Below are 12,287 nucleotides of genomic sequence, written 5' to 3' on the forward strand. Positions count from 1 at the left end.
AAAAAGGAAAATAGCTTGTTAACCATTTGGTGCTGGGTGTCAGGATTACTAAATGTTGATGCAAAATACATTAGTGCTTAATGAAGTGCTTCAGACCCATCAGCACCAAACTATTAAAGGCAATCCACTTATCTGCTCCTGGATAAGAAGCTCTACATTTCCTCATATGGATTGTAAGAGGACAGCTGCATAGCTCAAATAAGAACACTACACTAACATTTTAGTTGCCATTACTATCATATAGTGCTCAAAGTTCTCACTCTCTCACCTCAAGCTGGGAGAAAAAATGTCAAAATGTGATAATGAAAATCTGGGCTTTGCAGCCCTGTGAAGCGTAAGTGCACTTCAGATCCTCTTATTATTTATTGAAAGAGGAGCTTAAAGAAGAAATGCCCTGAAAATCCGTAATGGAGCAATTCATGCCCTGGTGAGCCATCCAATAGTGAATAGTACATGAAATAATAAATCATTTAAATCAAGACAATACATATAAGAGGTCTTTGTTACAAAAATAGCAATAATAGTGAAAATGCTGATTTTTTGAATGTGCCACATGGACAAGAGGGTACAGGAGGTGAGAGCTGCACTATAAAACACATGCAGTCAGTACGCCAGTGTATATTGTATCTTCCCTGCATTGCAATGCATTGATCTTTCATATCTTAAAATTTTCAGAGGCAAAAACTAACTGACATCATTAGATGAAAAACCACCTTCGTGCCAAATGCCAAATGCTATACTGTATGGCAGTATAAGAAATGCCAGAAGTGCAAAACGTCTCCATAACGTTGGGTGGAACAAACCCTATCTTGCAAGTTCAGAGGGAACTGTGGCTGCTCTGTGCATGTCCAGAACTGACCTGTTCTGTGGTTCTGACATGTGAAACCCTAAATGTTAGAAAATGGTCTATGTAGTTTTGCTTTCACCAGATCAATAGTCCCTTCTTTGGCTCGGTGACCTCACACATCTTTATTTGATAAGCTTGTTGGGTGAGAAAGGCTCTGAATGTCTCGCATTCCAGGAGAGGGAACACGTAATGCCATGGAGTCTGCAGGCATGGATGGCCTTCTGGATAAAGGCCAGTCAGAACCCATTCAGGGTGAGACTTCTGGTAAAAATGTGAAGACATACGTAGTCTCAAAAATATCACAGGGAGTTTTTAAAGAGTTAAGCAGTCAAAAATGCTGGTGCTACAAACTGTAGCATATAGGTGCTGGATTAGATGGAACGATCAGGGATTTTTGCTTGCTTTTGGTTATTGAAGAAAGAAGTGCCTTTACATATATTTAGACAAATAGTTTCCAAAGCTTCCTTAACGATAGCAGAAAAGCAGCATCTTGGATTTTACTTTTGAAGACATCCTTAAAATAATGTCTTGGTATTTAATTGTTTAACTAGTTTTGCAGTTTAATCATTGTGTCCTTTAAAAAAAAAAACAAACATCCTAGGCTAAACTTTAAAAAGAACCTTTTGTTCAAGAGTATTCACTTATCTGTAACTTTATTCTAATTTTAATTAGTTCTAATTACTTCTAATTTTAAATACTTTCACTTTTTACATATACATTTACCATTTTCCTATAGCAGACTTTAAAATTAAATTTTGAATTTAATACAACTATTTTTTATTTATTTGACCAGAAATGTTTAACCTTCTTGGAGGAGAGTTACTGCAGCATGATGTGATGTGGCTTAAACTTTAAATAAATGCTTATTTCCTGTAAGCATAAAAAAATCTTTTAAATGGAAATCTGTATTTTATAGAATGGTAATATATGCCATTCTCTTCAATTTTCACACAGTATGTGGTATATTCACTGTGTGTAAATGATCTAGGTATTCTTCTGTTTCGCATTAAAAAATAATCAAAAACTGAATTGGTTCAAGGCAGAGAAACATTAAAGGCATTGAAAATACTAATGAGTGCTCTTATCCAAAAGATTAGCAGTAAACAAAGAAATTTTCAGCAGATTGTAAGTGTTACATTTTTTAGCAATTATTTAAAATAGAGCGATGAACTTATGGAAGGTAATTATTTTACCCCCCTAAAGTAGTGCTGTCTAAGTTCTGGATTCAGAAATAGTTTAGCAATTTAGCCTAACTAAATCCATTTGCTCTAGTAGTTCTGTATTCTCGTCCATCTTTCTGTCTCTATTACATCATTATTGAATGCTGATTGCATTATTTTAGAGCATGGATGGCTATAATGCTATTCTGCACCTGTATGATGGATTTCTTTTTCATTTTGATTTCAAGAGTATATTGGCTAGAAATGCATCTCTGCTCTCCGATGAGGCCCAAAGTATAACTGGTACATTTTCTAGAGAAATCAGTCATGTATATCTCAAGAGAAAACAATAAATCCTTCAAAGCAGAATAACCTTTTGGTTACATTCTTTTAGACTGAAATTTTCATGCTAGGGAAGAGAATTTACAAGGAGTTAAACCTATTCAATTCTCAACATCATCCTTTCCTCCAGTGTAATTACCAAATGACCATTTGTGTTTTGTGGGTAATCTCATCTGCCTTTTCCCTTTTTTACCTTTTTCCCCAAAAACATGGGCCATGTTTCAAGAAGATAGTCCTGCCTCAGAAAGCAGTTAACTATGTGTCAAAATGCTCTTGCTGAATCAAGGCCATCCTGTTGAACTTGTATTTTTAGTGACTTCAGGAAAACAGAAAAAAAACACCCCTAGCTTGAAATCATTGGCTAGGCTTGGACTGCCCTTACTGGGTTGCAGCTTCACCTTGTGAATGTGACAGACAAAGCAGAAGGGATGTGGTTTGAAGTTACAGCATCTTATTAAGAATCAACTCTCAACAGTGGCAGAAACTAATCCAAAAATTAGAGTCCATCAAATAAACATTCTGCCTCCTCATTTTCTGGATCTTCCCATTCATATCTGGATTCTTGATAAAATCTGATGACTATTTAATTTGATAGATCCTTGTTAACAGGAGGAGGCAGGATAGACAGGCTAAATGGATCCTTCCATCAGAGCTCTTCAGCGTTCTTCCTAAGAACATCCATTGAGTAGCATGAGGAGGTGTGAAAGAGCTGGGCTAGCTCCCCTCAGTGTTTGTTTTTCCTCTCTTGTCTGACAACTTCATCCCAATCCATCTCTGATAGCCAATTGCACTGACTTGAACATGGGTGAGTGTGTATCAACCTTCATTAGGTCAAATCAAAGACAAACATACATCTCTGCCTCACCTATAGAAACAGATTTATGCTTAGAGAAGGGTGGGGGGAAGGTCAGTTGGTATTTGGCTTGAAACTTGAATCTACTAAAATATGAAATTAATAGCATCCAGAAGTAGAACATATGGCATCCATATATATGGTACTGTATCTGCTTGATGATGTCAGACTACCTCTTAAGGTTTGGGAAATGCACTTTTTAAAGCATTTAGCCATGTTGTGGGCTAAACCTTTCAGACTTGACTGAAACAAAACAGGTTTAATTTGGTCTGAACACTTATTATCCCTGGTATTTGCGGGCCACATAAAAACTCATGGTTTTCATTAGCTTTGCATTTCACACACAGCCTAATTTCATTTATTCTCATTTTATGCCCCTGCCAGACCACCGCTCTTGATAAGGAGAGGCAGGTTTTCCGACGAAGACGCAACCAGGATGTGAGGGGACGTTACAAGGCACAGCAGGCTCCACCTGAACTCAACTCCGAATCGGAAGATTATTCACCAAGTTCATCCGAGACTGTTCGCTCACCTAACTCACCCTTTTAATAAAACACTTTTACTCAAAAGTCTTGGCTTTAACCCTTTGAGACCCTGAAAATCCTTCAGACCCGTGTGAGGTGATCACATCCAATCTGTCCAGCACTAACCGCTGAGATAGTGGAATATAAAAAGGTGCTTACAGAACCTTTGTAAGAATTGTTTCCTAATTAATTGAAATACTTGTTCTCTGTTTAGATTGTAACTTGCTGCTAATATTATCCTCAAAGGGTTAAGGCTATTTTGCTTTTTTATTTCAAGATAGAAGCAGTGAATGTTTTCATCAGTGAAGTTAGGAACTGCAGTATGTAATTTTAGCACATGTTAACCCTCTGAGTAAAGAATCAACTTAAATCTTGACAGCCCACATTAGGGCTTTATTCTGGCTTTTTTGCTTTTATACGCACATACCTTTTATAGTACCCTAAAGTTCCTTGCTAGCTTTGGGCCAAAATAGTACCAAACACACTATCGCTTAGGAGCTACAAATATGGGCTTTAAAAACAAAATATAGTGAAACAAACAGTATCTTCCACAGCAGCTCATTCTAAACTTGCATTATGCTTCCATAGAAAATGACTGTTGTTGGAGGATATTATGCGGGATCAATGGGAAATTAAGTTTAGGGCAGCCTTAGAGTTTACAGCAGATGACATGATGATGGCCACGGAGGGTTGCTTCCCTATCGTTTTTGCCAATGACAATGCTGAGTCTTGGGAAGTGGCCTGAGAACAAGTTCTGTCATGTAAAGTATGTAATGATGTAGTTGAGAAGGTCCTGTTTCAAAAATGTACAGACATCCTTCCATTCAGCATGACCTGGTTATTCCGTAGATAGCCACAGCTAATACTGTGGTGAAATTTAAATATTGAAATTGAGAATTACCCTTAAAACAGCTAGAGTATTTCTGAATTGGGGAAAATAAAGTCATTTAATATATATGTAAAGCCTAACCTGTATTAGTGAAAGTTTTTGTCTTAGAGTGGAGAAACTAAAAATAACTCACCATTTCTATTTGTAATATTCAATAAAATGGGCATTTACATAGAATATACATATTTTTGGTTTGTTAAAACCTCAACAAGCATTGCAGCATTTTCTTTAACCATTATTGTAAAGTTGGCTTCCACAGAGATATTATACTTTGCAGACTTTTGCTTCAAATGTTGTAATTTGAAAGAAAAAAAAGTGATTATAAATTCACTCAAAATTTCACTAGAATAGAAAATGCAGCTTCCAGAATCCTATTCTAAAATGAAAGTTAACATTATTAAAGTTATACTTTCACTTTTTATCCATATAAAATCAACAATATTTGATGCATTCCCATCTAAATCTAAAATTTTGTCATGGTGTTTTTAAAAAGTCATAAAAATGTGGTTTTCTCTGTCTTCCCCCCTCTTTTTTCTCTCTTTCATTGTCTCTTTGTATTTAGTATCATACAAATGGAAATATCAGTATGCTGCCCAAAAAGATGTGCAGACTTTGCTGATCTTGCTGGGAAGTATAAATAAAGTTTGGAGGAACAGGGCAAGTTGCCCACAGTGCAGTTTCTGTTCTGAGTTGTGTTTGCCCACCGAGCTATCACTACAAGCAGTTGTGGCACTGAATGTGTACCTGCACATTGTTGGATTTGGTGTAATGCTCTACTGCGTTTCTAGATGGAAGTATCAGATGAACCACATTTTAAGAAACACTGGAATTGTTTTGTTTCCCCATCTTTTAAAATGCATCCTTCATTGTTTCAGTCATAAAAGATTTATATATTAAAAGGTTTGAAGATTTTGAATATAGGAATTTCATCTTGTGAATTTTCACACAAATGGTACAAATATTTCATACACAGCAATTAACTTGAGCCAGTGTTAAACTAGAAGTGAGACATGTAGTCTAAGTTAGATCTCCAGACTTTCTTGGTACAGAAATGGGCGTTTTCAGGTTTGATTCATCTCATCTGTTGTGGCACACATTTTAGGAAGGGCTCATGTTTTGATACACCTATTGATCTCACTTCTTTGACTGGAGAAGGAACCACTGGTAGGAGCTCACATCAGACACCAAACTTAAGATTATTAAGTTTAATAGAACAAATTTCACTTTAGGAGCCTGATCTCTGAATATACATCCGTATGCAGAAGTCCTGTGTGTATGCATGGCCTCAGTCACTCTAATTGGAACCCAAGTTATTAACCTAAGTGAATCAAGTAGGTGTCTTGTAGGAGAATTCCACAGAGGCAGGAATTGAAAGGATAAAGGAACTTCCATGTGAAAGTCCTCAAGTTTTAGGACTTGGGAAGGCTGCATATGGGGAAGGATTCATCCTTGACCATGCCTATCCAATCCTAGAGTCCCTGCGAAGTCCTTTGCTAGACAGAACACACTGTCATCACTGTCACTGTGATGTCAATGGCTGTATTTTAATAACATTTGGGTAGGGCAGATATTTTTTGTTCATGGCAACAAACGCTCAGCCAAAATAAATTCTCTCTTGTGCCACTTACTTACCTACATCAAGTTATAGCAGGTTAGGATCTGGCGTATGTTTTGCCCTTCCCACATTGTAGTACAGCCATCCCTTTAGAATAGATGCAACTCAACCATGCAAATGCAAGACATACACTTGGTAACAAGAAAGTGTCCATTAATACCACATGCTTTTTGACTGTTGGGAAAATTTGGCAGCCTTAAAGCAAAGGCCAATGGCCATTCTTCTTAATTAGAGAGGGAGGTCAGAAGAAAAAATATATATATACATTTCAACTTAAGCATGAAAAATATTACTCAAAACCCACCTGGGAGTTTCCTATCACCTTTGCCTTGCTTTGGAATACAGTTTATCATTAAAATAAGATGTTTGGCTCCTTCATCTTATACCATCTTGCACTACTTAAATTGTACGTGAAAATAATCCTACATCCTGAAATCACTACTCATCCCCAGCATCTTACGTGTTTCTGATCTTTGGCTTATGTTTTATGAACATAACTATAAAAACATTTAAGTTATTTTTAGGTCTGTAACATATTGAGTTTCAAATTGCTGATAGCCTCTTTGTAGGTTTCAAGGTATCTGAATCTGAAAACTTTTAAAAGGAGTTTCCTTGGTGGTTTTGAATATATTCATATATTTTAAAAATGTTAAACGTGGTTATGTTTAAAATAACCATATACATGTATATATGTGTTTAGTTTTGTGGAAATAATTTTTCAGGCTTGCACGTTAGCATCCGCCCCATTTCTTTTCTAATGTCCGAGTTCCTGGGAGCAAGTAAGAACAGACTACGTGCCCCCCAAAATACTTGAAACACCATTTAAAAAAAGGAATCAAAGACAACAGACTATTTCTAATGTGATGATCTGAGAGAGCACATAGCACACCACATTCATTTTACTGTAATACATACTGGTCTTCCTGACCTCTTTCTTCATTTTCCTTTTGAATCACTGTAACGTATTGCTAAAAATAATTTTTTAAGTGCTTACTATGAATACAAGGCCACTTTCCTCCTGTCAAGCCAATGTAGTTAGCTGAGACGGATGGCCATCATGGTAGGCCCCATCTATCACCAAGGAGAAAGAGAGAAGCACTTCCACAGAGCAATTCAAGTCATCTAATATCTGGTCTCCCGAGGTGCCTGTTGGGCTGATCTTAGTATTAACAGAATAGAACAGGGTCACTTCCAGCTTAATTCCTCTCAATTAACTGTAAGTGGGGATAACATGATCTCCAACCTGAGTGCAATATTCTAGTGAGCTTGCATGTAGTAAGCAAACTTTGTTGTGAAAATGTAGTGACGGGTAGGTGATAGGTGATAGCACAGTTAAATGGTCCTGAGATGGGTTTCATCTCATCTAGATGCATCCATCTAAGAGTTACGTATCTAATCTAAGGCAATTATCTCCGCTTCCCTTATAGTTGCTGGAGACTGGCTTCTCTAGTGTACAGTTACAATTCTAGGATGGATGAATCTCTTACTAGGTGAAGTGGCTAGCTCAAATAGATTTAGAACGTGATTCATTCAGTCGCAACGCATAAATTAATATTTCTGTCAGTTATAATTTTCATAGCATTAATGTACAAAAAATCCAGAATACTACACCTATACTCAGAGGGTTAACAGAAAAGCACAAGGCATGCTGATTACATTGGTGTATCCAAACTGCTTTGCTTTTTTAGCCAGTGTTTGCTGATTTTTTCAGAAAATTCTTGAAAATTTTCAAGTTTGAAATAATTTCAGTGTTGTCGTTTAAGGAATTTCTATAACCAAATTAATCTTATTTTTAGCTTAACTTATCACAGGAATAATATGTATCATTGATGCAGTGTAAGTCTGTAGTTATCAATTTTATTAATTCCACAAGTGATTCCGGAAATCTCTCTTTTTTTAAGTACTTACTATAGAGCTTACAATGGTGGCATAGGTGACTGAGACTGTCGTTCTTATTGGTAAACAAACAATATTGTAATTTCAAGGAAGTCCTAAGAATCAGCTTTTCCGTTTGGTAGTGTACTAGTTAGGGGAAAACCTATCTCATGACATGCATTGTGTAAATCATCTTTGTAGATGAAGATCGTTCATATTAATGAACACATTCTTTTTCCTTGACATTGTAGCAAAAACTGTTTACTTGTTAATGAACAACCAATACATTTATTTGCTTCAGACTGTTAGAGGGGAAAGTGAGATTCCAGTCATTTACAATGTTATCGCTTTACAGTAGCCCTCATCTAATTTAAATGTGGTGCATACTACAATAAGCAGGGCCAAACCTGTGAATAAACTCCTGAAAAAGCCTGGTGGGTCTTTATTCAGTTGGATGCTTGCATACAGCACTGTGTGACAGCAGGAAGGCTTTCAAGAATTGTTGAAATGAAAGCAATATATCCACAAATAAGAGCTAAATTACAATCCTTTCCCTATGGGGCATATATGTTTAAAAAGAATAAAAAAAAAAAAGAAAGAAAAGAAAAATTGGCTTAGAGGTTTGCAGCAGTACTATATTACCACAGGGCAAGTACATTAAATCATTGTTATTTGCTAGCCTGGGGTGTATGTTAGAAAATGGCATCTTTTTTATTTAGTTTAGACTGTGGGCAGAGAGAGCTTTCCTGATATTGTTGCAGTGCCTGCCAGTGCTGCCACGGCTAAGGCTGTGTTAGTATTTCCATTATAACCTCTTATTCTCAAAGGTTTTTAATTTGATCGTAAAAATTGGCTTCAGGCAGAAACTTGGCATACAATTTTTCAGCTCAGAGTGGTTCTTTTCCTAAAATATGAGGGAAATCGGCTTGACCCCATTGACATTTATATCCTAACTGTACACAAACATTCCCACGCAGACACCAGTCGGAGCGCCTTAAACAAAGGCCGATTTATGCAGCCGATTACAAACGTGGTTCATTTCCAAGCATATCTTGCAGGCCTTAACTACAAAGCTGACAGCTCAGAACTTTTGGGCATTTTGAAATGCGGGGAGAAAACTCGGTTATCAAGAGCAAAAATGTTCCACATGTGGGACGGTTTTATACCAACGTGACAAGCATTTAAAGTCAGCAGGGTAGTGGGACCGTATATGCATCCCACAGAGCACTTGTGTAATTCCTGAAGCACTTGGTATAAGGCATTCCGTATAGCAAAAGTGAATAAACTGCATTTCTCTGCAACCTTGGGAGAGGAAGCACCTGTGCTTGAGAGCAGGACACCAGCTAGAAGTGTCTGGAGAGAAGAGCCAAAGGAGCGTGTTTTCTCTTATGGGAAAAAAAAAACCAATAATTGTCTGAATAAGGATTGAAAACTCTCACTGAATGAGAAAGGTATTAAAAGCATTTTGGAAAGCATTTGGAACCATTTGAAAACTAGGAAAGTGCAAAGAGCCACTTAGTATAATGAATCCCTGCACAGAGCCAATGGGCTGCTAATCTGAAGCAAATTTACAGCTACAAACAGGCATAATTAATATACAAATCAAGAACACCCAGCAGCAGCTGGAATTGAAATCCTAGTTCTTTTAGCAAACATAATGCAGACCTCTTCCTTGTAGATTCACTAAATGAGACCGTGTGTGGCTGTTTGAAGTTTTGTTGCATAGGGGCTGCTGGGGAAGTTAGGTGTTCAAAAAGCAACTGTAAATTATTATTGTTATTATTTTTAATACAGATTCCACAGCATGCTTCTCCCCTAACGGTTCCTTTTTGGAAATAACAGCTTTCAAAAAGTGATGTCTATGGATTTTATACTTGTCTGCATATATACCTGGATAGCCCATGCCAAACACCTTCAATAAAAATGGAGTTGCCATAATGAGGCTGCGCTTTGTATTACCTGCAGATTTCTGTGGCTGTAAGGGAAAGGGATGCCTTCCTAACCCTTCCTAGTGACCGACCCGGAGGGGCTGTCAGGATTTGGCCATTTTTTTGATATTCACCTGCTCAGGTACCAGGGACATACAAAATGATCTACCCACATCTCCAACACTCCTGCACATTCTGTCACGACACAAGTGAATGTCAGGATGGATAAAATTATTGCTTGTGCTAAATGACTGGGCTGGGGGAAAAAACGTGGATAAAAATGAGCCATGATGAATTTAGACTGGCATTTGGAAGATGGCTTCTGATTAACTGATCAAACAGATTTTTGAGCATTTTTTTTTTTTTTTTTGATAGGAGTGTTGGAGTCAGGAAACACCAATTAATTTTCAAGTGGAACTTGGTCTGTGTATGAGAAACTTTCTTCTTGAGGTGTTTCTGATATAACTTAGAGTGTGTTTCCTGTTGTAGGAAGAGCTTGGACTCAGAAACCCAGAAGAAACATTGTACTTCTACATTCCTAACAGGTTGTAGGTAAAGCTAGTGATGAGAGTTATTCATACAATATTAATTACAAGTACCTGGAGAAAAAAGAGTGGCGGTAAAAAAGAAGCCGAGCTTACTTGTCCAGAGCTACTCTCAAGATGATCTGAAGTTACTGATACATTTGTTACTGCTACTGCTACCACCACTGCCATTCAGAGGTAATGAATTCTTTTTACCTGGGTATCTCCCCATTAAGAGTCAGCAATGTTCATCTTCAGCATCTGCTAACAAGACAACTGCCCTATATGAAGTCCTCTTTGAAAAACAGCACTTCTACATTTTTTATTTTATTTTTTTGAGCAGGATGCCGACAGCTATTGAGTCTGAGTGTCTGTGATATAGTGAGATTCTGAGATTTGATAGGAATGTCCCTTCCAACACAAGCAGTTCTATGATGATTCTATGACAAATGAGAAAGAGGATGGTTTAGAAGATATAGATGAAACTGATTGAATGTAAAATGGAATTGCTGGTGCTGCATCTTAGAAAGGGGAGTGATAGATTTTTTTTCTCTTCAGCAAATCCAGAAAAAGCAAATAAGCCTTTAAGATACAGACTGAACTCCTGACAAATGGGTATCTCAGCTTGGTGTAGTCTTCATGAAACTTTGTTAAATTACTTCAGCATAATTGGGAGTTAAAACTTAAGGTGGGGATCATCAGACCTTGACAACTTCTGTCACTCGTGGTTCAGGGATGGGAGGAATCAAACTGATGTTAAAACAGAGGTGGTTCAGGGGAGGCATTGCCAGAGAGAAAGGAGGAGGGGACTCCCAGGTAATTCCCAGAGGCCAATTTATGACTTGCTATTTGTGCTGATCTTCTCTATCTAATCTGAGGGGAAAAAAATTACTCAAGTTGGTCCAAGGTTAAAGATGTATCAGATATAACTTATTTTTATTTATTAAGGAATTAATAACAACCTCTTATATTCTGCCTGAAAGAAAATTGTTAAAGGATTAGTTGAGTGTGAAATTAAATAGCACTTTTCTCATGCATGCTAAAAAGCTATCTACAGAACTTGTGCTTTTGAACAAGTTTCGGAGTGATTTTGATTTAGAAAAAAAATCCATTTCTATGGAAAAATAAGGGATTTATGAATTGAAGTGTGAAGTGTGTGAGTGACATAGATGAATCTTTAGTTTTCCAGTATACTAATTATGTGTTTTCTAAAAGATACGTATTGCTGCAAAATTCAAGGGGGAAACCAAAGGGCATTTTTCAAGTCCTGCCATTTATGCTAATACATGCAAATGAGCAGGAATGGGATCTGACATTATCACCTTAACTTATGTGCTGAGTTTTTACGAGGGTGCTTAATTTTATGTAAAATATTTGCTCTAAAATGGTAATAAAAACCAGAAAATGACAAATCACTTAATACTTCAGCTATAGTCTCAACTTCTAATGAGCTCATGTTTCTTGAGCAGAGAAGCATCACAATGTGTTTCAATTCAGTCATCACAATCAAGCCGCTCAGGACTTACGTCCAGCTGCATTCCTCAGGGGTTGTGCATGGGCTTTAAAAAATTAATCATGTGGCCACATCCCAGTGATCCCACATAAACCTCTGCAGCCATGTGAGCCTTGATAAGCATGAATTTAAAAAAAAAAAAAAGAAGGAAAAGGAAAAAAAAGGAAAAAGGAAAAGGAAAGGGAAAAGGAAAAGGAAAAGAAAGAAAGAAAAGAAA

The sequence above is a fragment of the Meleagris gallopavo genome, chromosome 1 (genome assembly GCF_000146605.3).
Source record: "Meleagris gallopavo isolate NT-WF06-2002-E0010 breed Aviagen turkey brand Nicholas breeding stock chromosome 1, Turkey_5.1, whole genome shotgun sequence".
NCBI classification, from domain to species: Eukaryota; Metazoa; Chordata; class Aves; order Galliformes; family Phasianidae; genus Meleagris; species Meleagris gallopavo.